Here is a 23,822-nt window from a genome sequence, read left to right as displayed (position 1 = left end):
TAGTAATCTAAAGATGTGTACTTCTCAATTCCTTGACATATCAGGTTTAAATTTTCTTTCTGGTTGAGTTGGGATGTAATATATCATCAAGTATTCCCGGGCCCGATTTTAATTCATTCACTGCCTTTTTTTTTTTTTTATTTTTTTTTTTTCTACATAGCATACTTACCTCCCAGGCAAATGAAGAGACACTGTAGAATAATGAAGTTTATACTGAAGATAAATTCTTCTCACTCCTGCTGGGCCAGTCACCTGAAACTACAAGAGAGAAAAAAATAGGTGGAGATTTGGGGGAGAGGGGTTGGCAATGAGAGCAGCACCATAAACAAAATTCTTCTCTTCTCCAAGTTAAAAGAATTTTGCTTAAAAATATATTCCCTTTGGCCTGAAAACCTATTTCCCATGTCCTGTAGTTTCTGTTCCGTAGGTGTCCTGAAAATAATTGGCTATTTAAAGAACCTCAAAAAATTGCCCATCACAGAGCCAACCGCCTCTTGGTACTTTCCCTCTGAGACTCTTATTAATTTTTAATCAGCTTGCTGCTGTTTCAGGTCTTTAGGACTCCTGTAAGTAAAGGAAAATACCACGTGGGTGGCAGAGGAGGAGAGAGTAAACAAACGCAGAGGGAAACTCAGACAAAGGCTGGTGCGGCTTCAACAAAGATGGAGTTAAAGCTGTTTTAGAGGAGAAAACCACTCCCTCGGCTGGACCAAATGTGGGAATTAGAACCCCATTTCTCTCTAGCTGCTTGACTGGTACAGATTACATCCACTCCTTGGCCTTTATTTCCATAGATGAATGCTACTTCTGGGCTTTTGCTCTAAGAAGGGCATAATGACTTGATTCTCTAGGAATATTTCTTCTAATTCTTCTGCTTTTTCTAATAGACGCCTAAATCCTACCCTTGTCTCCAACCTCTCTCATTCTCTCTCTCCCTCCTTCCCCACCCCGCTGCCTTGCTCTCCCTCCAGTGTTTTGGGGCTAATTTCTCACATGATTTTCTATTTGGGTCAACTGTAAGTCCAGTCTGTGAGAAAGAATTTGTTATAATTTATATCATGATAAACAACAACCTCATGTAAAGTGGTTCAAATAGAGTAATAACTAAATATTTCTTCCTACCACCCAGTGACCCCAAAGCATATCTGATACCTTGATCTCAACGTTTTGTTTATTTATTGGCATAGGGATTGCAAACATCGCAGATTTGTAAATTGAAGGAGTTAAACATCGGTTAGACAAATCACTGGGGGAAGGGGTTATTTGACTTGGTCTTCAGTTCACAGTGTATCTCTGACCACAGGCAAGTCCTATCTCCTAGAGTTGGGAAGAGCAAAATTTCCTTGGGTTTAGGAAAGTGGATTGCTAAGGCTTTCTAAAGTGCAACCATTCATAATATTCCAAAGATCATCTTGTTAGCTGACCTAGAGATATCAGTTATGATTTTGCTCCCACATAATGAAGTGAGGAGTGTTGAGGTAAGAGGGGAAAGGGGTGGAAGGGGAGAGGTATAAAAGGAGAGAGAGTGGAGAAAGAATTACACACACACACACACACACACAACTGAGTGACATAAGTTGTCTTTTATTTTCTATCAGGGTAAAGACCCTCCTCACATAAATAGGGAAAAGGTTTTCTTGATTATTATTATCCTCAAATATTATACCTTCCTTCCTTCTTGTATTATAACAGATTAAATCAGCTGGCAACTGCTACATGAGAGATGACAGAAAGGAGATACAAGTGGTTCTGAATCATCTAGCTTAAAACCATCTGATGACTTCAAGTTCAGGCAAAGTAATAACTACATTCCATTCCAATATCTGAGAACACTCAGCCACTAAATTTGATGCTACCCAAGGCTGATAGTAATGTGTGATGAATTGATGATTGGTTGATTAGATGAGTGAACAATAGCCTTGAATCAAGAATAAAATTCTAAATTTTAAATTTTAATTTCTCCTAACATGTAGTAAGTATATAATACACTTATAAAAGTTTGCTGGAAGACTCAGCGTTCTAAAAGGAGAACATCATATCATGCAATGGTTTGCCACCAGCTTCAAGATGAAGTTCACGGTCCTTAATAGGACTTCAAGTGTCCCCCCAGCCTGGCCTCTGCCTGCTTCTGCAGCCTTAACTGTGGCACAGTTCTTCACCTGCCCAGGCTCAAGGCACACCAGACTACCTGATGACAAATCTTGATCTTGCTTTTTGTGCCTCCATAAGTTGGCAAAATCTATTCCCTGGGTTTTTTTTTCTGCTGTTCTTTCTACCTCACTAGCTTCCAGGGAGTCTGCAGGACTCAGCTGAAGCATTTCCTCCTCTGTGAGGAAATTTCATTTCCTCCTCTGTGAGGAGACTGCAGGACTCAGCTGAAGCATTTCCTCCTCTGTGACCTTATTCTCTGTGCCTCATACAAACAGGGTAAAACCTATCAGTTTATCACATTGGATTACTTGCTGGTTTTTCTGAGGGAAGAAAGGAAGTCATTGTTCTTCATCTCGAAAACCTTGCACAATGCCTGTCTTACAGCAGGATCTCAACACACATTTGTGCCATTAATATTTCTCTCTAATGTGGAGGTGCCATTTTAGAACATAATGGAATCCTGGTCATTTCTGAGGGCCATCCGCCAACCCCCTCCCCATTCTCCCCCACCCAGTAGGTGTGATCAGGTAGCCGGCTACACTGTGATTCTTGGTACCAATGAAAAGATCATTTGTCTGGGTGGTTTTTCTCTTCTTTCTACCTTCTAAGTGGAAAGAAATCATCTGAGGGAGAAGGCCCCTAACTGGCAACACAGGAGTTAGTAAAAGGCAAGGGGACGGTGATCTGAAACCCAGCAATCCGACGCTTAGGTTTTCATTCCATTTCACATCAGGGTACAAAGTATAAAGATGCTTCTTCTACACTGGTGTTACATTTTAAAATATTTTGTTTTAATATTTAATTAATATTTAATCTATTCATTGGTAATGCTCAAAGTGGTCATTTACAAGTACATGGAAAAAATTTACCTAAGTGATTTCCTAGAAAAAATGTTATCCCCTCAGGAAAGCCTTCTTTAAGAGCATACTTCTGGGAGGAATCCTTAAAAGAATATTTATAAATATAATTTTCCATTTTTCTACTACACTGCAAGCTTCTAGAAAAAGGAAAGACTATTCTGTTTATTTTGTTTTGTTTTCAAGTCCATAGCTACAGGAACTAGCAGAATAACTAGTCTATGGTTGGTACATATTAAATGTCTATGGATGAATGTGGGGTAGATAGACAGAAGGAAGGAGGGGAGGAGGGAGCGAGGGAAGGACAAACCTGTAGGTCAGCAAAAAGAGCTACAGCTCACTCATCTTTTCCAACAATCTGTTATGAATAGGCCACATATTCCTGAGGAAAAGGATGCCTAAAATAATGCAGGATATAATGAGAAACACAGGAAATTTTCAAATACTAACCATGTATTGGAGTTAGGCTGTGAAGGACTCTTTAGGCCTCAGATAAGAATTTTTACACTTTATTTTGTTGGTTGGAAATTAAGTGGCAATTGAGGATTTTTCAACAGCTTTATTGAGGAGCAAATGACATACCGTTAGTTGCATTATTTAAAGTGTAAAGATTCATACGTTTTGAACTATGTTTACACTTGTGAAACTATCACCACAATTAAGATAATGAACATATCCAATCCTGTCAAAAGTTTCCTCATGTCTCTTTGGAATTTCTCCCATACATCCGTTCCCACCCCAGGCCCCAAGCGAACATTGATCTGATTTCTGTCACTGTAGATTAGTTGCATTTTCTAGTATTTTATATAAATTAAATCATACAGTATATACTCCATTTTGGTTGGCTTTTTTCACTCAACATATTTATTTTGATATCCATCCATGCCTTTGTGTGTGTCAATAGTCCATTGCTTCTTCTTACTGAGTAGTATTCCGTTTTATGGCTATTACAAATAAAGCTTCAATGAACATGTGTGCACAAGTGTTTGTATTAACATGTGTTTTAATTTCTCCTGGATAAATGCACAGAAATGGAATGACTGGATCATATAGTAAGTGTATGTTAACTTCTCGAGAAACTTCCAAACTGTTTTCCATGGTGGTTGAACCATTTTACATTCCCACTGATAGTGTATGAAAATTGCAAGTGCTCCACATCCTCAGCAATACTTGATATGATCATTCTTTTAACTTTAGATATTCTGAAAGTGTCCATTGGAATCTCATGGTTTCAATTTTCATTTCCTTTATGATTAATGATGTTGAGAATCTTTTCATATATCTTCCATGGTGAAGTGTCTGTTCAAATATTTCACCCATTTTTTCAGGGTATTGTTTGTTTTTTATTATTAACTTTGTGAGTTCTTTGCATATTCTGGATATAAATCCTTTAATATTTGATATGGGAATATTTTCACCCAAATCTGTGGTTGTCTTTTCACTCTCTTAACGGTATCTTTTGAAGTGAAGTTTTAAACTTTTGGTGAAATCCAAATTTATTGATATTTTTTTCTTTTATAGATTGTACCTTGGGAGTTAAATGAAACAAAACTTTGGTTAATCCAAAGTCATAAATTTTTTTTCCAATGTTTTCCTCTAGAAAGGTTTTGGTCTACGATCAATATTGGCTTATTTTTGCATATGATTCAAGGCATGGATTCAAGTTCGTATCTTTACAAGTGAGCACCCAACTGTTCCCGCATGACTTGTTGTTAAGATTATCTTTCCTCCACTGCATTGCCTTTGCACTTTTTTCAAAAATCAAATGACTAAATAAGTGTGGGTCTAGTTGTGGATGCTCTGCTCTGTTTTATTGATTTGTCTGTCTTAAGAAAAAACTAGACTATTCTGATTGGTCTAGCTTTATGACAAGAAGTGAAATTTGGAAGTCTAAGTTCTCAGACTTTGTTCTTTTTTATGCAAATTATTTTGAGTATTCTCTCTCCTTTGCATTTCCGCATGAATTTTACAATTACCTTTCTGTAATTTAAAAAAAATAAAGAGGATGTCTTATAGAACATTTGTTTATTTTTTTTAATATTGCTATGCTTATTCTATTATTTTATTGAATTTTATTTTATTTATTTTTTTATACAGCAGGTTCTTATTAGTCATCCATTTTATACACATCAGTGACTACATGTCAATTCCAATCTCCCAATTCATCTCACCACCACCCCCACCCGCCACTGCTTTCCACCCTTTGTGTCCATACATTTGTTCTCTACATCTGTGTCTCTATTTCTGCCTTGCAAACCAGCTCATCTGTACCATTTTTCTAGGTTCCACATATATGCGTTAATATGTGATATGTGTTTTTCTCTTTCTGAATTACTTCACTCTGTATGACAGTCTCTAGATTCATCCACGTCTCTACAAATGACCCAATTTCGTTCCTTTTTATGGCTGAGTAATATTGCATTGTATATATGTACCACTTCTTCTTTATCCATTTGTCTGTCGATGGGCATTTAGGTTGCTTCCATGACCTGGCTATTGTAAATAGTGCTGCAATGAACATTGGGGTGCATGTGTCTTTTTGAATTATGGTTTTCTCTGGGTATATGCCCAGTAGTGGGATTGCTGGGTCATATGGTAATTCTATTTTTAGTTTTCTAAGGAACCTCCATACTGTTCTCCACAGTGGCTGTATCAATTTACATTCCCACCAAGAGTGCAAGAGGGTTTCCTTTTCTCCACACCCTCTCCAGCATTTGGTGTTTGTAGATTTTCTGATGATGCCCATTCTAACTGGTGTGAGGTGATACCTCATTGTAGTTTTGATTTACATTTCTCTAATAATTAGTGATGTTGAGCAGCTTTTCATGTGCTTCTTGGCCATATGTATGTCCTCTGGAGAAATGTCTATTTAGGTCTTCTGCCCATTTTTTAGATTGGGTTGCTTGTTTTTTTTAATACTGAGCTGCATGAGCTGTTTATATATTTTGGAGATTAATCCTTTGATGATTCGTTTGCAAATATTTTTTCCAATTCTGAGGGTTGTCTTTTCGTCTTGTTTGTAGTTTCCTTTGCTTTGCAAAAGCTCTTAAGTTTCATTAGGTCCCATTTGTTTATTTTTATTTTTATTTCCATTACTCTAGGAGGTGGATCAAAGAAGATCTTGCTGTGATTTATGTCAAAGAGTGTTCTTCCTATGTTTTCCTCTAAGAGTTTTATAGTGTCCAGTCTTACATTTAGCTCTCTAATCCATTTTGAGTTTATTTTTCTCTATGGTGTTAGGGAGTGTTCTAATTTCATTATTACATGTAGCTGTCCAGTTTTCCCAGCACCACTTATTGAAGAGACTGTCTTTTCTCCATTGTATATCCTTGCCTCCTTTGTCATAGATTAGTTGACCAGAGGTGTGTGGGTTTATCTCTGGGCTTTCTATCCTGTTCCACTGATCTATATTTCTGTTTTTGTGCCAGTACCATATTGTCTTGATTACTGTAGCTTTGTAGTATAGTCTGAAGTCAGGGAGTCTGATTCCTCCAGCTCCGTTTTTTTCTCTCAAGACTGCTTTGGCTATTCGGGGTCTTTTGTGTCTCCATACAAATTTTAAGATTTTTTGTTCTGGTTCTATAAAAAATGCCATTGGTAATTTGATAGGGATTGCTTTCAATCTGTAGACTGCTTTGGGTAGTATAGTCATTTTCACAATATTGATTCTTCCAATCCAAGAACATGGTATATGTCTCCATCTGTTGTTATCATCTTTAATTTCTTTCATCAGTGTCTTATAGTTTTCTGCATACAGGTCTTTTGTCTCCCTAGGTAGGTTTATTCCTAGGTATTTTATTCTTTTTGTTGCAATGGTAAGTGGGAGTGTTTCCTTAATTTCTCTTTCAGATTTTTCATCATTAGTGTATAGGAATGTAAGAGATTTCTGTGCATTAATTTTGTATCCTGCTACTTTACCAAATTCATTGATTAGCTCTAGTAGATTTCTGGTGGCATCTTTAGGATTCTCTATGTATAGTATCATGTCATCTGCAAACGGTTTTATTTCTTCTTTTCCAATTTGTATTCCTTTTGTTTCTTTTTCTTCTCTGATTGCTGCGGCTAGGACTTCCAAAACTATGTTGAATAATAGTGGCGAGAGTGGATATCCTTGTCTTGTTCCTGATCTTAGAGGAAATGCTTTCAGTTTTTCACCATTGAGAATGATGTTTGCTGTGGGTTTGTCATATATGGCCTTGATTATGTTGAATTAGGTTCCCTCTACGTCCACTTTCTGGAGAGTTTTTATCATAAATGGGTGTTGAATATTGTCAAAACTTTTTCTGCATCTATTGAGATGATCATATGGTTTTTATTCTTCAATTTGTTAATATGGTGTATCACATTGATCGATTTGCATATGTTGAAGAATCCTTGCATCCCTGGGATAAACCCCACTTGATCATGGTGTATGATCCTTTTAATGTGTTGTCGGATTCTGTTTGCTAGTATTTTGTTGAGGACTTTTGCATCTATATTCATCAGTGATATTGGTCTGTAATTTTCTTTTTTTGTAGTATCTTTGCCTGGTTTTGGTATCAGGGTGATGGTGGCCTCATAGCATGAGTTTGGGAATGTTCCTTCCTCTGCAATTTTTTGGAAGAGTTTGAGAAGGATGGGTGTTAGCTCTTCTCTAAATGTTTGATAGAATTCACCTGTGAAGCCATCTGGTCCTGGACTTTTCTTTGTCGGAAGATTTTAAATTAGAGTTTCAATTTCATTACTTCTGGTTAGTCTGCTCATATTTTCTGTATCTTCCTGGTTCAGTCTCAGAAGGTCATGCTTTTCTAAGAATTTGCCCATTTCTTTCAGGTTGTCCATTTTATTGGCATAGAGTTGCTTGTAGTAGTCTCTTAGGATGCTTTGTATTTCTGCGGTGTCTGTTGTAACTTCTCCTTTTTCCTTTCTAATTTTATTGATTTGAGTCCTCGCCCTCGTTTTCTTGATGAGTCTGGCTAATGGTTTATCAATTTTGTTTATCTTCTCAAAGAACCAGCTTTTAGTTTTATTGATCTTTGCTACTGTTTTCTTTGTTTCTATTTCATTTATTTCTGCTCTGATCTTTATGATTTCTTTCCTCCTGCTAACTTTGGGTTTTGTTTTTTCTTCTTTCTCTAGTTCCTTTAGGTGTAAGGTTAGATTGTTTATTTGAGATTTTTCTTGTTTCTTGACGTAGGCTTGTATAGCTATAAACTTCCCTCTTAGAACTGCTTTTGCTGCATCACATAGGTTTTGGATCGTCATGTTTTCATTATCATTTGTCTCTAGGTATTTTTTGATTTCCTCTTTGATTTCTTCAGTGATCTCTTGGTTATTTAGTAACGTATTGTTTAGCCTCCATGTGTTTGTGTTTTTTAAGTTTTTTTCCCTGTAATTGATTTCTAATCTCATACCATTGTGGTCAGAAAAGATGCTTGATATGATTTCAATTTTCTTAAATTTACTGAGGCTTGATTTGTGACCCAGGATGTGATCTATCCTGGAGAATGTTCCGTGCGCACTTGAGAAGAAAGTGTAATCTGCTGTTTTAGGATGGAATGTCCTATAAATATCAATTAAATCTATCTGGTCTATTGTGTCATTTAAAGCTTGTGTTTCCTTATTAATTTTCTGTTTGGATGATCTGTCCATTGGTGTAAGTGAGGTGTTAAAGTCCCCCACTATTATTGTGTTACTGTCGATTTCCTCTTTTAGAGCTGCTAGCAGTTGCCTTATGTATTGAGGTGCTCCTATGTTGGGTGCATATATAATTGTTATATCTTCTTCTTGGATTGATCCCTTGATCATTATGTAGTGTCCTTCCTTGTCTCTTGTAACCTTCTTTATTTTATAGTCTATCTTCTCTGATATGAGTATTGCCACTCTAGATTTCTTTTGATTTCCATTTGCATGGAATATCTTTTTCCATCCCCTCACTTTCAGTCTGTATGTGTCCCTAGGTCTGAAGTGGGTCTCTTGTAGACAGCATATATATGGGTCTTGTTTTTGTATCCATTCAGCAAGCCTGTGTCTTTTGGTTGGAGCATTTAATCCATTCATGTTTAAGGTAATTATCGATATGTATGTCCCTATGACCATTTTCTTAATTGTTTTGGGTTTGTTTTTGTAGGTCCTTTTCTTCTCTTGTGTTTCCCACTTAGAGAAGTTCCTTTAGCATTTGTTGTAGAGCTGGTTTGGTGGTGCTGAATTCTCTTAGCTTTTGCTTGTCTGTGAAGCTTTTGATTTCTCCATTGAATCTGAATGAGATCCTTTCCGGGTAGAGTAATCTTGGCTGTAGCTTCTTCCCTTTCATCACTTTAAGTACAGCATGCCACTCCCTTCTGGCTTGTAGAGTTTCTGCTCAGAAGTCAGCTGTTAACCTTATGGGAGTTCCCTTGTACGTTATTTGTCATTTTTCCTTTGTTACTTTCAATAATTTTTCTTTGTCTTTAATTTTTGCTAATTTGATTACTGTGTGTCTTGGCATGTTTCTCCTTGGGTGTATCCTGTATGGGACTGCCTGTACTTCCTGGACTTGGGTGGCTATTTCCTTTCCCATATTAGGGAAGTTTTCGACTATAATCTCTTCAAATATTTTCTCGGGTCCTTTCTCTCTCTCTTCTCCTTCTGGGACCCCTATAATGCATATGTTGTTGCATTTAATGTTGTCCCAGTGTTCTCTTAGGCTGTCTTCATTTCTTTTCATTCTTTTTTCTTTATTCTGTTCTGCAGCAGTGAATTCCACCATTCTGTCTTCCAGGTCACTTATCCATTCTTCTGCCTCAGTTATTCTGCTATTCATTCCTTCTAGTATATTTTTCATTTCAGTTATTGTGTTGTTCATCTCTGTTTGTTTGTTCTTTAATTCTTCTAGATCTTTGTTAAACATTTCTTGCATCTTCTCGATCTTTGCCTCCATTCTTTTTCTGAGGTCCCAGATCATCTTCACTATCATTATTCTGAATTCTTTTTCTGGAAGCTTGCCTATCTCCATGTCATTTAGTTGTTTCTCTGGGGTTTTATCTTGTTCCTTCATCTGGTACATAGCCCTCTACCTTTTCATCTTGTCTATCTTTCTGTGAATGTGGTTTTTGTTCCACAGGCTGCAGGACTGTACTTCTTCTTGCCTCTGCTGTCTCCCCTCTGTTTATTTTTTATTTAAAATATAGTTGATTTACAATATTAAATTAGTTTCAGGTATACAACATAGTGATTCACTATTTTTATAGATTATCCTGTATTTAAAGTTATTACAAATTAATAGCTATATTTCCCTGTGCTATACAATATATCCTTGTTGCTTATCTATTTTACATATAGTAGTTTGTATCGCTTAATCCCATATCCCTATTTTTCCCCTTCTCCCTTCCCTCTCCCAGTGGTAACCACTAGTTTGTTCTCTATATTTGTGAGTCTATTTCTGTTTTGTTATATTCACTTGTTTTTTTTATTTTTTAGACTCCACATATAAGTGATAACATACAGTATTTGTCGTCCTCTGTCTGACTTATTTCACAAAGCATAATACACTCCAGCCCCATTTATGTCGTTGCCAATGGGAAAATTTTATTCCTTTTTATGGTTGAGTAAAATTCCATTAGATAGATAGATAGATGGATAGATAGATAGATAGATAGATAGGTAGGTAGATAAATAGATACACATCATCTTTACCCATTCATTTGTTGATGGAGACAAGTTGCTTCCATATCCGGCTATTGTAAATAACATTGGGTTGTATGTAATCTTTTCAAACTAGTGTTTTTATTTTCTTCTGATATATACCCAGGAGTGGAATTATTGGGTCGTATGGTAGCTTTATTTTTAGTTTTTTGAGGAACCTCCATACTGTTTTCCACAATGACTGCACCAAGCTACCCTCCCACCAACAGTGTATTAGGGTTCCCTCTTCTCCACATCCTAGCCAACATTTGTTTTTTGTAGACTTTTTGATGATAGCCATTCTCACAGGTGTGAAGTGATATCTCAATGTGGGCTTGATTTGCATTTCTCTGATGATTAGTGATGTTGAGTATCTTTTCACATGCCTCCTGGCCATCTGTATATCTTCTTAGGAAAAAAATATCTATTCATCTGGGTTTTTTGTTTTTTGGTTTTTTTTGATATTGAGTTGTATGAACTGCTTATGTATTTTGAATATTAACCTCTTATCAGTCATATCATTTGCTAATATTTTCTCCCATTCAGTCTTTTTGTTTCGTTGATCATTTCCTTTGCTGTGCAAGAGCTTTTAAGTTTACTTAGGTCCCATTTGTGTACTTTTGCTTTTGTTTCTTTTGCCTTAGATGACAGATCCAAAAAAATATTGCTAGGATTTATGTCAAAGAGTGTTTTGCCTGTGTTCTCTTCTAGGATTTTTATGGCGTCAGGTCTTACATTTAGGTCTTTAATCCATCTTGAGTTTATTTTTGTACATTGTGTGAGAAAATGTTCTAATTTCATTCTTTCATATGTAGCTGGCCAGTTTTCCCAGCACCACTTATTGAAAAGACTATCATTTCTCCATTGCATCTTCTTGTCTCCTTTGTGGTAGATTAATTGACCTAAGTGTGTGGGTTTATTTCTAGGCTCTCTATTATGTTCCATTGATCTATGTGTCTGTTTTTGTGCCAGTACCATGCTGTTTTGATAACTGTCACTTTGTACTATAGTCTGAAATCAGGGAGAATGATGCCTCCAGCTTTGTTCTTTTTTCTCAGGATTGCTTGGGCAATTTGGGGTCTTTTGTGGTTCCATATGAATTTTAGGATTATTTGTTCTAGCTCTGTGAAAACTGTCATGGGTATTTTGATAGGGATTGTAATAAATCTGTAGATTGCTTTGGGTAGTATGGTCATTTTAACAATATTAATTCTTCCAATCCATGAACACAGAATATCTTTCCATTTCTTTGTACCATCTTCAGTTTTCTTCATCAATATTTTATAGTTTTCAGAGTATAGGTCTTTTACCTCCTTGGTTAAGTTTATTCCTAGGTATTTTTCCTTTCTGATATGATTTTTAGTGGAGTTGTTTTCTTGCTTTCTCTTTCTGATAGTTCATTATTAGTTTATAGAAAAGCAATAGATTTCTGTATATTAATGTTGTACGCAGCAACTTTACTAAATTCATTTATTAGTTCTAATAGTTTTTGGTGGAGACTTTAGGGTTTTTTATATAAAGTATCATGTCATCTGCAAATAGTGAAACTTTTACTTCTTTCCTTCCAATTTGGATGCCTTTTATGTCTCTTTCTTGACTGGTTGCTATGGCTAGGACTTCCAATACTATGTTAAATAGAAGTGGTGAGAGTGATCATCCTTGTCTTGTTCCTAAATTTAGAGGAAAGGCTTTCACCTTTTCACCCCTGAGTATGATGTTAGTTGTGGATTTGTCATAAATGATCTTTATAAAGTTGAGATATGTTTTCTCTATACCAACTTTGTTGAGAGTTTTTATTATGAATGGATTTTGAATTTTGTGAAATGCTTTTTCTGTGTCTATTGAGATGATAATGTGATTTTTATCCTTCCTTTTGTTAATGTGGTGTATCACATTGATTGATTTGAGGATATTGAACCATCTTTACATCCCTGGAATAACTCCCACTCCACCATCTTGATCTCCTCTCTCTTATAACACATTTAAAAGTACATATACTGGTTAGTTACAATCCTAGAAAGTTATGTTTTTGCATTACTAAAATATCCTTTTGCCATGAACGACACTTTAATTGTTTTGGAAGAAGCTTTTTTTCCCCTTAGACAAAACTATACTACAGCAATAAGTAGCCCCAAAGTCTGTATGACCTACAATAACAAAGGCTTATTTCTTTCTAGGAAACCTGTCTATTGCAAGTTGTCTGAAGCTCTGTTCCATATTGTTTCCATTTTCAGATCTGAGCTCAAGGAGCAGCCTCTACTTGGGATGGTACAAGTCTTATAACAGACTATAACAGGAAGGAAGAGAGATGGTGCAACCACTCTTGGTTCTTAAATTTTTGCTGAGAAGTCCCATGTCACATCTATTCACATTTCATTGGCTAAAGCCAGACACATGGGCAAATCTGATGTCAGTGAAATAAAAAGTATAATTCTCCCAGAGAGAGGGCATCATAAGAAATGTTTATAATTATTTTTAACAGAATAACATTTATCACAGATCCTAAATAGCTCTTTACATGACCTCTTTTAGAATGGTGCATTAATTTGAAAATTGACACATTAATTTAATGTACAATAAATTTTTCATGGAAATATTAAGGTAGCCCACTCATTTTCCCTGGCTTGGCTATGCTCTTATCCCTCCTCAACCACACTCCTCTTAATTCCAGTCAAGAAAACTTTGGGCTACTTTGACTTCACAGCTTAGTGTCACATCACATATTTCTGGGAAAAGTGGGAGTGTTATTTCCTATATCATTGTTTTGCCCATCCTCTCTTCTCCCTTCCTTCTATTATTTAATATTTGCTTAGAGATATGTACAGAAAATTTAGAAACATGTGTAATTCAGTAACTAACAAATTCTGCCTAAATAGATTTAAACTTAAACGGGAATAGAGAAGTTGATTGTCTGGAATCCAATAAAAGCCATAATTAATTGAGTATTCAGTGTGTGCCAGTCATGATTCTAAGTGACTTACCTGCATTTTCTAATTTAATGCTTCTGAGAATGCTATTAAGTACATACCATTGTTATAGTGTGAATAGCACTGAGGAAATAGGTGCATAGAGATGTTAAATAACTTGTATAAGAACTCTCAAGTATTGAGTCCTGATTCAAATCCAGGCCTGTCTGACTCCAGAACCTAAGTCTATAACACTATAATTCAGAAGATGGGCTTCAAACAATCTCAAAGTTCTTAACTGACAATCCCTAGGATTTTTAAACAGGCAAGGCTGAAATTTTAATATCAAAGGCAAATAGTACTTTTTCTATGAAGTCATCTGCATCTGGGCAAGGCAAGCTGTAGATCTCAGACTAATTTTGGAGAAATTTCAGTGCAGATGAATAAATAATCTTAATTATAGTATATTTCAAAGCTATATAGAGGTATCACCTTAAAGTTCAGATAGAAACAAATTTTCTAAATAAGTTGTGATTAGGATTCTCTGGCTGATACAAAGTCATTCAACAAATATTAATTGCATCACAATATAATTATAACTTCATTCCATTTAAAAAGAAAAGACCTTAAAAGCCTCAACAAAATATTAGCAAAATGAATCCAGCCCCAGATTAAGAGAATTATACATGATAACTAAGTGGGACTTATTCCAGAAACGTAAGAGTTGTACTAAGAAATCATTCAATGTAATATATCACATTAATAGAAGAAAGGGAAAAAGGGGGGAAAAAACCCAGAATTGTCTCAAATCATGAAGAAAAAGCTTTTGACAAAATATAACACCCTTTCATGATAAAAACATGGAACAAACTAAAAATAGAATACAACTCACTCAGCATGATAAAGGGCATTTATGAAAAACCCACAAGGAACACCGTGCTCAATGGTTAAAGACTGAAAGCTTTCCTTCCCCTTAAAATCAGGAACAAGACAAGGATGGCTGACTTTGTGATATCTATTCAACACTGCATGGAGGTTCTAGCTAGAGAAACTAGGTAAGACAAAAAGAAAAGGCAACCAAATTGGAAAGAAAGAGGTAAAATTATATTTATTCCCATTTGATAAGGTCTTATATATAGAAAATTTTTAAAAACCCACAAAAACTCTGTTAGAGCTAATAAATTAATTCAGCAAAGTGCAGGATACAAGGTCAACACAAAGAAATCAGTTTTAGATGTATATATGAGCACTGGACAATCCCAGAATAAAAGTAAGTAAACACTTCATTTATAATTGGATCAAAAAGTGTGATATTGGCATCAAGGTAGACGTATTGATCGATGGAACACAATAGAGTTCAGAAAAAGCTTTTTTATTACTAAGGGCCAATGCCATTTGAACACGTGTGTGAGCCTGAGAATTTTTTCATTCCCAGAACTGCAATATCAAAAGTTTAATCAAAATTTTAGCAATGGAGGAAACGATAATGTCTATAATGTCTTTTTGTCTAGTGGTATTTAAGATGTGCTAAGTTGAACCCCAAAGCTTTTGAAGAGTTGCCTTGAAAGCTGCAGAGAAAGATTAAGAGGGGATGGAGACACGTCATGGTGGCGCTATCCCACCGAAACCACACCAGCAAGAATAGCTCCAGTTTAATCTATTTTGTTTATGGTGTCTCCCCATAAGGTTATGGTAGACACATCAAATATGTAAAATATGTATTTTATTTCAAGATTTCATGGAGTTTGAAAGGGACCGGGCAGAAGCATTTCTCTTATTTACTTGTAATCCCAATTATATTATCTTTGAAAGTAATGAGTGATGACTGCTTTCCATAAAGCCAGTAGAACCTATAATCTTATATCGCATAGAATTTTCAGCACACTTAACTCTTTCATGATGCGAACATACTAGTGATGTAGGCAGTACAACTAATAAGATTCCTGTTTTTCATATGAAAAATTGAGATAGAGAAGCTACACTCTAACCAGGTGGCAGCCAAGCTAAGAACCAAACTCAAGTATTTTTTTGCACTCCAAATTCAGTGTTCTTGGTGTCTGCAGCTCTATCTCTAGCGCTTAGTATATTTATTCTAAAATACTTAAAAGGAAATCTTTAGGAGGCTTAGGAACAGGGCCTAAAGAATAGATCCCTGATATTTAAAACTGGCTAAAGCCTACTGTGGCCTTATGGATTTTTGGAATATGGTTTGCCACTACTTAGGTGCCTCACCAAAATTCACATCTTCCCAGAACTTGTGAATGGAACTTTACTTAGAAATGGGGTTTTGCAGATACAGTCAAGTTAAGGTCATATCAAATTAGGGTGGGTTCTAAATCCAATAAAACTGTCCTTATAAGAAGAGAGAAATTTGGACATACAGACACAGATGTACAAGGGAGAAGGCCAAGAGAAGACAGAGATGGAGTGATGGAGTTACAAGTCAAGCAACGCCAAGAATTTCCTGCAACCACAAGAAGCTAGAAGAGGCAAAAAAGAATTCTCACCTACGAGCTACAGAGGGAACATGGCCCTGCTGACATTTTGATTCAGACTTATAGGCTCTAAAACTGTGTGACAATAAATTTCTGTTATTTTAAGCCACGTAGTTTGTTACTCTTTGCACTGTAACTCTAGAAAACTAATACTGGGTCTGTTTAGAAAGAGTCTTTGATTCCACTCTTAACTCAGTGGTCCCTGGAGTGGAGCTGGTTCAGAACCTGAGAGGCATTAGTAAGGGTTTTCCTAGAATAACAAGGGAGGAAAGTGCTTACCAAATGTGGATAAGATTGACCTGAGAAAAGTGGAAGTGTTCTCCACAAGGCCCACCAGTTTGGTGCAAAGAGAGTAAGGCTTCAAAAATAGAGAGCTAGGATCTAATTCTCGATATGTCACCATCCAAAAGTGAGACTTGTGCAAGGCACTTACTCTCTCCAGGCCTTTTTCTTGTGCTATAAAAAGGGAATAATTTCTCTGGATTTACTAATTTTCAAACGGATACTGTGTGTCTGAAAACAAAATGTGAAATATTTTGAGAAGTCTAGAACTATTCAAGCCTTTATCATACAGGACTATGAAAATATAAACCAATCTAATTATTTATATTTTTTTAATTTTGTGAGCTAGACTCTTCAAATATGGGGTGAGGAAATCAAATGGTTATTTCATTTCCAAAGTTTCTATCCTTTTCTTAACCTAACTGCAGAGCCTATAAAGGAAAAATTCCATGTTCAGTTTTTCTATTAACCTAGCTTGTTAAAGCTTCCACCACTTCAGGAAAATAATAACAACATCATAAAGGAAGCAAAACAGGGCCATTACAACCCTCATAGCGGGGAATAAAAATTACCTTCATTCATGCCTCATCCATATCACCAGAGGGCAGATCCCTGAAAACTATAGAGGCCTTAGAGAGCCAGTAGGAATCCCTGGAGGCAAAGAGGGGAGCTGTGATGCGTCTCCTTCTCTCTCTGCCATGGGCAGAGTCTCTAGAAGGGACTGTGTTTTCTCTGTGGCTCCAGCACCTTCCCTTCCACCCGCAATCCCTCCCTCGCATAGGCTCAGTTGCTGTGTGTGAGAATCACTGCGATTCTAGCTTCCAGTGTTTTGTCCTGACTCTGTTCTGGCAACACAGCCCCCACCTATTTTACCTCCAGCCCTCGAGATAGGATTGGGTTCCTAGCATTTTTAATTTCATTTTTTTTCACCTTCCCCATTGTTCTTTCATCTCTTCTAGCATCTTTGTTACTAATTCCCTATATAAATGTTTCTCTGATTTATTTGGAATGGTTTTTATTTTTCTGGATGGACCTTTATTGAATCACTAAGTAAAATTATTTTGTCTCTGCATGGAAGAAGTCATAAATATTTCCAAATTTTTCTGACTCTCTAGCCTTGGAAAAGATTGATTGTCCTTAATATACAGTATAGCATTGAAAAACGATAGCCACACAATTATTTACCCTGCTATAAATGCATGTATCACAAGAGCACATGATTAAACCTTTACTTCTCTTTTCTCTAGAATGAGTTTGGAGACAATTGTGAACACAAACTTTTCAGAGGCGACAGGGAGGGGTGGGTGGTAGGTAACGGAGAAGAAAGGATGAACAGAATGTTCAGCTTTGCTGGGAATGTTTCTGTGTGTAGTCGGAGCGCACACTCAGACCTTCTAACCAGTGAACTCTTTCTTGTCATACAAAATTCAGCTCAGATATTACTGTCTGGGACAGATACTGCTAGCTGTTCGCAAACATTCATGTTCTCTTTTTCATGGTCTACACAGTTATTTTACATTTCTCAACCTCCTGTGTTGGTAGGTGTTGCCATGTGTCTTATGTCTACTCATGGAATATAAACATAGTGACACTACCATTTCTGAGCATGGCTTATAAAAATATCTTGAGTTGCCTTGTCCATGCTTTTTCCCTTTCTGCCTGCTGACAAGAAGAAAAGCAAGATGATCTGGGAAGCTATGGGCTGAAGATGGCACAGCTCTGTCAGCCTGATCTCTGAAATACTCCATGGTGGAGAGTTGATTTACCGACCCATTCACCCACTGAGAACTGTTAAATGAGCCAAAATAAATTATTTTGAGCTATTATACAGCTGGGGCGTATGAATTATAGCACCTAGCATGTCCCTAACCAATATACTCCCTCCAAAGTCCTTCTTAACTTCTGTAGAAGTAGCAGTTTCCTATTTTATGTACCTCATTTATACCTCTGTGGCAACACTTTTCAAATTGGATTAGAGTTAATTGTTCATAATTATTTCTCTCTCTCTACTTCTCTGTCTCTCTTTAGAACATGAGCTTCACAAAAACAGGGAAAAGGTCTCATATACCTTTGTATCCCCAGTACCAAGCATTAGGTATGGAGCATACATGGTCTCAAGAATTTGAATTGAATGGACAGGAATTGTAGTCTGCCTTCCCTTCCCCCATCCTTCCTAAGATGAAAATCTTGTCCCTGAACTCTGAACCTTTTTAACCAGTACCCACTATTTGCTGCCAAACCTATCACCCCAACCATCTACTCATCTATTTGAAGTTTTTACTTGAGACTTCTGTATGTCAACCATTCCCGTTCTCCCCACTTTGTTACAGAACTGTCTGACCTCGGAGCCCTATCTATCTTCATTATGACCCATGGACTTCAGTTTCAGCATGGAAGTAATGCTTACACAATATCCTGGGTGATAAAAAATTAGTATCATGTCTTTATGAGCTTATGATAAGATCTCCCTGAATTCATACTCTGAGTTGTGTTATTTATTTAATTGGAAGAATTATAAGCCTGGAAACCTCTGATTTCTAAATTTAACCATTGTTAGTTATAATCCTGAATTAAACAAACTAACAACCCTGAAAACCCATGAGTCCTGAGGTAAGAACAAACGTCAACTCAATGAAATGCAGTTTTAGAAGAACAAGAACAAGAACAGTAATAGCAGGATATGTCTTTATGTTCTTTATTCAGCAACAGTGAGAGTAGAAGATGCATTTTGAACATCTATTCACCTCACTGGTACTTTGATGTTAAGAATTGTACAGATTCCTAGTTTATTCCATTGCAAAGTAATTGAATCATAAAGTGTCAGGGCTGGAAGTTTCCTTTCAATTCATGTAGGCTTGACATGTTGAGGAATGCGGACCTTTTGAAAGTACGTTTTCAAAGTTGTGGGCGCACACACACACACACACATTATGTATAATTTCAATGGCTCAAGTTTCCATGGAGGGCACGCATGATCTTTCATCCACCCATGGAAGCCCATTAATGAAATCTTGTGTGCACTAACAAATAAATGTGGATATCAGCTATGAAGTTTACTCCTACAGCAATAAAGTGCAATAAACGTCACACTCATTAATTTATCAATTTCTCCAAATTAAGTTGTACCTACTTCCAGCTCCTATAGACTGGGCTCATAGAAGAGTCCATCTCAATCTTCATTGAGAAGGCTGTTGCATCCATTTCCCAGGACTATGTAAAGGTTTTACATAGTGTAGATCATCAATGGAGTTTACACTTATTATGGCTGATGTGCTCCTGGTGCAGGGCCACAAAGCTCCTGTTGCTAAACTTGGGTCGGCAATCTTTCCTTGTGGCTCTAGAAGTTTCACTCCAAGTATTATGTCACATAAGCATCACCAAGCCATCCCAACATAGGAATTGTCACCTCTAGGGGAAAGGGAGGATGGTCACCATGCATGAGGATGGGGATATTGCTATGGATTAATCCTTGAGGTCCTCAAACTCCAATCCCATTCCCAGTTCCATGGGAGAAACTCTAAAGGCTTCTCAGCTCCTACAGTTTTTACCTCCTATGCTCCATCTTCTGGGAGAATTCAGCATAAATTTTTTCAACTGCTTTTTGCAGGATAGGAAGGCAGTATACCTTAATATTTGAGTCCCTGAGCTTTGGAACCAGACTAGTTGAGTTCAAGTTCCAACTTTAATTCTTTCTAACTATGAATGCATTAGTTTTCTAGGGCTGCCATAACAAATTACCACAAACTTGGTGACTTAAAACAACTGAAATTTATTATCTCATAGTTTTGGAGGCCAGAAGTATAAAATCAAGGTGTCAACAGGATTGATTCTTTTGGAGAAGCTGAGGGAAAATCTGTTCCTTGCCTCTCTCCTCATTTCTGGTAGTTGCCAGCAACCCTTGGCTTTGGTTGGCATGTAGATGAGCCACTTCAATGTCTGCCTCCATCTTCACATCACTTCCTCTTCCTTTTTCTTCTTTTATAAGGACACTTGTCATTCAATTTAGTCATTTGATTTTATCCAGGATGATCTCATCTCAAGATTTTAAACTTAATTACATCTGCAAAGACCATTTTCCCAAATAAAACCACATTCACAGATTCTGGGTGGACATATCTTTTGAAGGACCAGCATTCAACCCACTACAGCAAACTTAAGAAATTTTTAACTGCATAATGTTCACTCTGGTCCTTTGTATAATGAAGAATGATGATAATAATAATAGTAAACTGCTCCATAAATTTACTGAGGATAAAAGAAGCTTATACATGTAAAGAGCTTAAAGACTTCCTAATAAACAATAAATATTCTTTGCTAAGCAGTATTTGCTATAATGGGGAGTTAACTTCTGAATAGTTGTTAATTTGTGCTCTTGGGTCAATTCAAAGTCCCATTAACAATACCTAAGGCAAGAATGCACAAGGGGGCTAATAAACTCTTGTTTATGAAGATGAGGAAAATATGCACACTGGAAAACACAAATTACTCTGTCTCATTTCTGTAGCTATTTTGCCTTCGTACTGAGAGAGAGTTTTAGCGGTGGAAATGTCAACAGTCTAGCAAGTTGCCTTCTATTTAGCCCAGAGGATATAACAATTTCCAGTGATAGGATGCCAGGAATGAAACGAAATGTATTTTAAAAATCAGAACCAAACCAGGCTTTAACATAGAGAATTTAATAGAGGGAACTGGCAAACCAGTGGGGACCGAAAAGACAAAAACGAAACACTGAAGTAACACAGACGTAGTCACTGCAGGAAACAGCTATCATTCCCAGCTAAGGGAGCAAAGGAAAGGGGTTGGAGTCATGGGGACTTCGAAGCATAGAGGAAGGGCTCTGTGGAGTTAGGAACCAAAGTCCTAAGGAGGTGTACTGCTCAGATGGTGCTGATGTCTCTGAAGTTTAAATAAAGACTGCTGAACTGGGTTTAGACCTTGAGGAAGGGGCTTTGTCCCTCTTGTGCTTCCTGGTCAGTGGAAGATGAGTCTGGCTCTGAGAGTGTGGGAAAACCCAGAAACTGGTCCCAACTACTGTTGCTAAACCCAACTTTCACTGTTGGGATGAAGAATCGGTGGGGTGACAGGGAGCAAATTGGAAGGAGCAAGACCTCATCCTCCTCTAGTCTGTCAGGCTCCTTCTAGCGCTCTTTATGGACAGAACCTAACAGGAAGTCAGCTGGTGAATAAATGTGGCTTGAAGACTCCAGCTACAGTGTGCCAAAGCTAAAAACAGTGTGTATGGAGCCAAGAGGCCATGGTTTAATAATCAGCATTTAATAACTACGTGGCAAGCATTTTACATATATTATTTCTATTAATCCTCACAGTGGTATTATATAGAGTAGTTATATATTATGATATTATAATATATGTTGTTTAATGTTTAATATGTTTAATATATTATATTACATTACCATATATAATAATTTATCATGTAATAATATAATAAATATTTGATTGCATTAAAAAAAGAAAAAAGGAAGTTAGGAAAGTTAAGTCCCTAACAGCAAAAAGCTAATAAGTGGCCAGGCCAGAATTTTAACCAAGGTCTGTCTGACTTTAAAAACCATAGTGTTTTTAATCTGAGCTACCATCTGGGTATCAGAGCTAAAATCTGAAATGTTCTCAGCAATCTGGAATACCGGGCAAAATCTAAAAAACATGTGTTACACCAAACATACATGCAACATTTCGCAACTGAACTAAAAGAAAAAAAAATAGGCACAATTATCAGAAAGAATATATGTGCCTATATAGCACAAAAAAAGGATTAATGTGTTCTAGCCTACTGCAATCATGTTAATAAACAATGTTGTACAGCTATCAAAAAATAAATGTGGCCATTTTCTGCAGTGTGCAGAACAAGCGGGGTGATAACTCATCTTTATTCTGCAATGATCAGGTCACAAGTGGAATTTTTAAATTCAATTTGTAGTATTAGATCATCAGAGTGAAGGGTTTCAAAATGAGCCCTCCCTAAAATGTGCTGCTTTGACATGTGGATTACTTTGAGCTGATGTCAGTCACAGCCCAAAAGACTCAGAAACAGCTTTTTACTTCCCTCTTAGTTGCCTAAAAGAATTTAGATAGAGGGCCTGATCCAGGAAGATAACTATTACCAGAGGTAAGTACAAAGAATATGGACTAGGTGTGGCAAGCTGGGGAAACTCAGCAGGGCCTGGAGATGAAAGTCCTCTCCGTGTCCCATTGTCTCTGTATGGCATGGCAAACATTTGTTTACTAAATATTTGTTCTTCCCATCTTCCTGTGAATTATCTTTCTCCCCTTTGATGTCCCAGACCTCTATTCTCTTCTCCTTAGCTCAGAATGGCATATAAGCCTCAATTGCCTGGCTGCCTATGGGTCTCATATTCTTATGGAATCCGATACATATGCAATTAAATTTGCTTTTCCCATATTAATCAGTTCTATGTTAATTTGATTATTAGACCACACAAAGAATCAAGAAAGACAGAAATTTTTCCTCCACTACAAGATGAACTTTAAAAAAACTGAACTTTATGAGGCAAGAGTGACCATCATGATGAAGGGATGGAAAAGTCCTGCCATCATCCAGGTTTCCACCCACCTCATCTCACTGCACAGTTAGGGTCACTGCCTCCTCAGTGGTCTTCCTGCCTCGACCTGGCCTTGCCAACATTATCCACCTTGTGGCACAGTGATCTCTGCAAAATACAAATGTGCTCATGTCGCACCCAGCTGTAGTTCACCCCAAAGCCTTTGTAATGACATTAAAATCACTTAATAAGGCTTCAAAAGTCCTCAGGTTCTCATACCCATTTCCTTCTTCAGACAGACAGACCACACACACACACACACACACACACACACACACACACACACACAGCCACCCACAGCCAGATCTTGCTGATTCTTATCCCCATCCTTAGGGCATTCTTCTCCCTTTACTGGATCACTTTCCTACCTCTAACTTCCGCTCACACACTTGCCCTCTACACACCCCTTGCCTGCTAATTCCTGCTCATTCTTCTAGGGGGCAGCTCAGGCTTCACTTTATCTTGAAAGCCTTCCTTTACAGCCCCTGCTCCAGATTTCAGAGTGTTGGCCCCTTCTTTATGCTTTTATAGCCCCCTGAGCTTTCCCTATCTTAGCACATTATCACACTCTGATGTAATTGCCATTTACTTGGCTCCTCTACTAAATAGAAAGTTATATGAGAATAAGGACTTAGTTTGCCTTTTCACTATTTTACCTACACTACCAAATACAGTGCTCAGTGGATAACTGTGCCTTGAAAGGATTCATTCTTGAATAAAAGATAAAGGAATTTGAACGGAATAAGGATATTTGCAGATGGAAGTGTGAAAGCCATTGCCAGGGTATAAAGCAGTATACACTGATTTTTTCATTTAGACCAGAAAGCAGAACTAGGACCAATGGGTAGAAGTGAACTGAAAGTAGATTTTCATGCAATACAAGAAAGAACTTCAGACATTAGAACAATCTGA

At 37.0% G+C, this 23,822-nt stretch overlaps 1 protein-coding gene across 15 annotated transcripts in view; it reads right to left on the bottom strand.

Annotated features, from left to right (window-relative positions):
* LRATD2 (LRAT domain containing 2) overlaps window positions 1–23,822 on the bottom strand; it is a 714,718-nt gene that overhangs the window by 348,439 nt on the left and 342,457 nt on the right. For all 15 annotated transcript variants that reach the window (XR_009498431.1, XR_009498437.1, XR_009498433.1 and 12 more), the window contains one exon: window positions 170–258. The gene's annotated coding sequence lies outside the window, so the exon portion shown is untranslated. The remainder of the gene's footprint in view (window positions 1–169; window positions 259–23,822) is intronic.

This window comes from Balaenoptera ricei, chromosome 17 (genome assembly GCF_028023285.1).
Source record: "Balaenoptera ricei isolate mBalRic1 chromosome 17, mBalRic1.hap2, whole genome shotgun sequence".
In the NCBI taxonomy this organism is placed as follows: Eukaryota; Metazoa; Chordata; class Mammalia; order Artiodactyla; family Balaenopteridae; genus Balaenoptera; species Balaenoptera ricei.
This window is presented reverse-complemented; position numbering and strand designations above follow the sequence as displayed.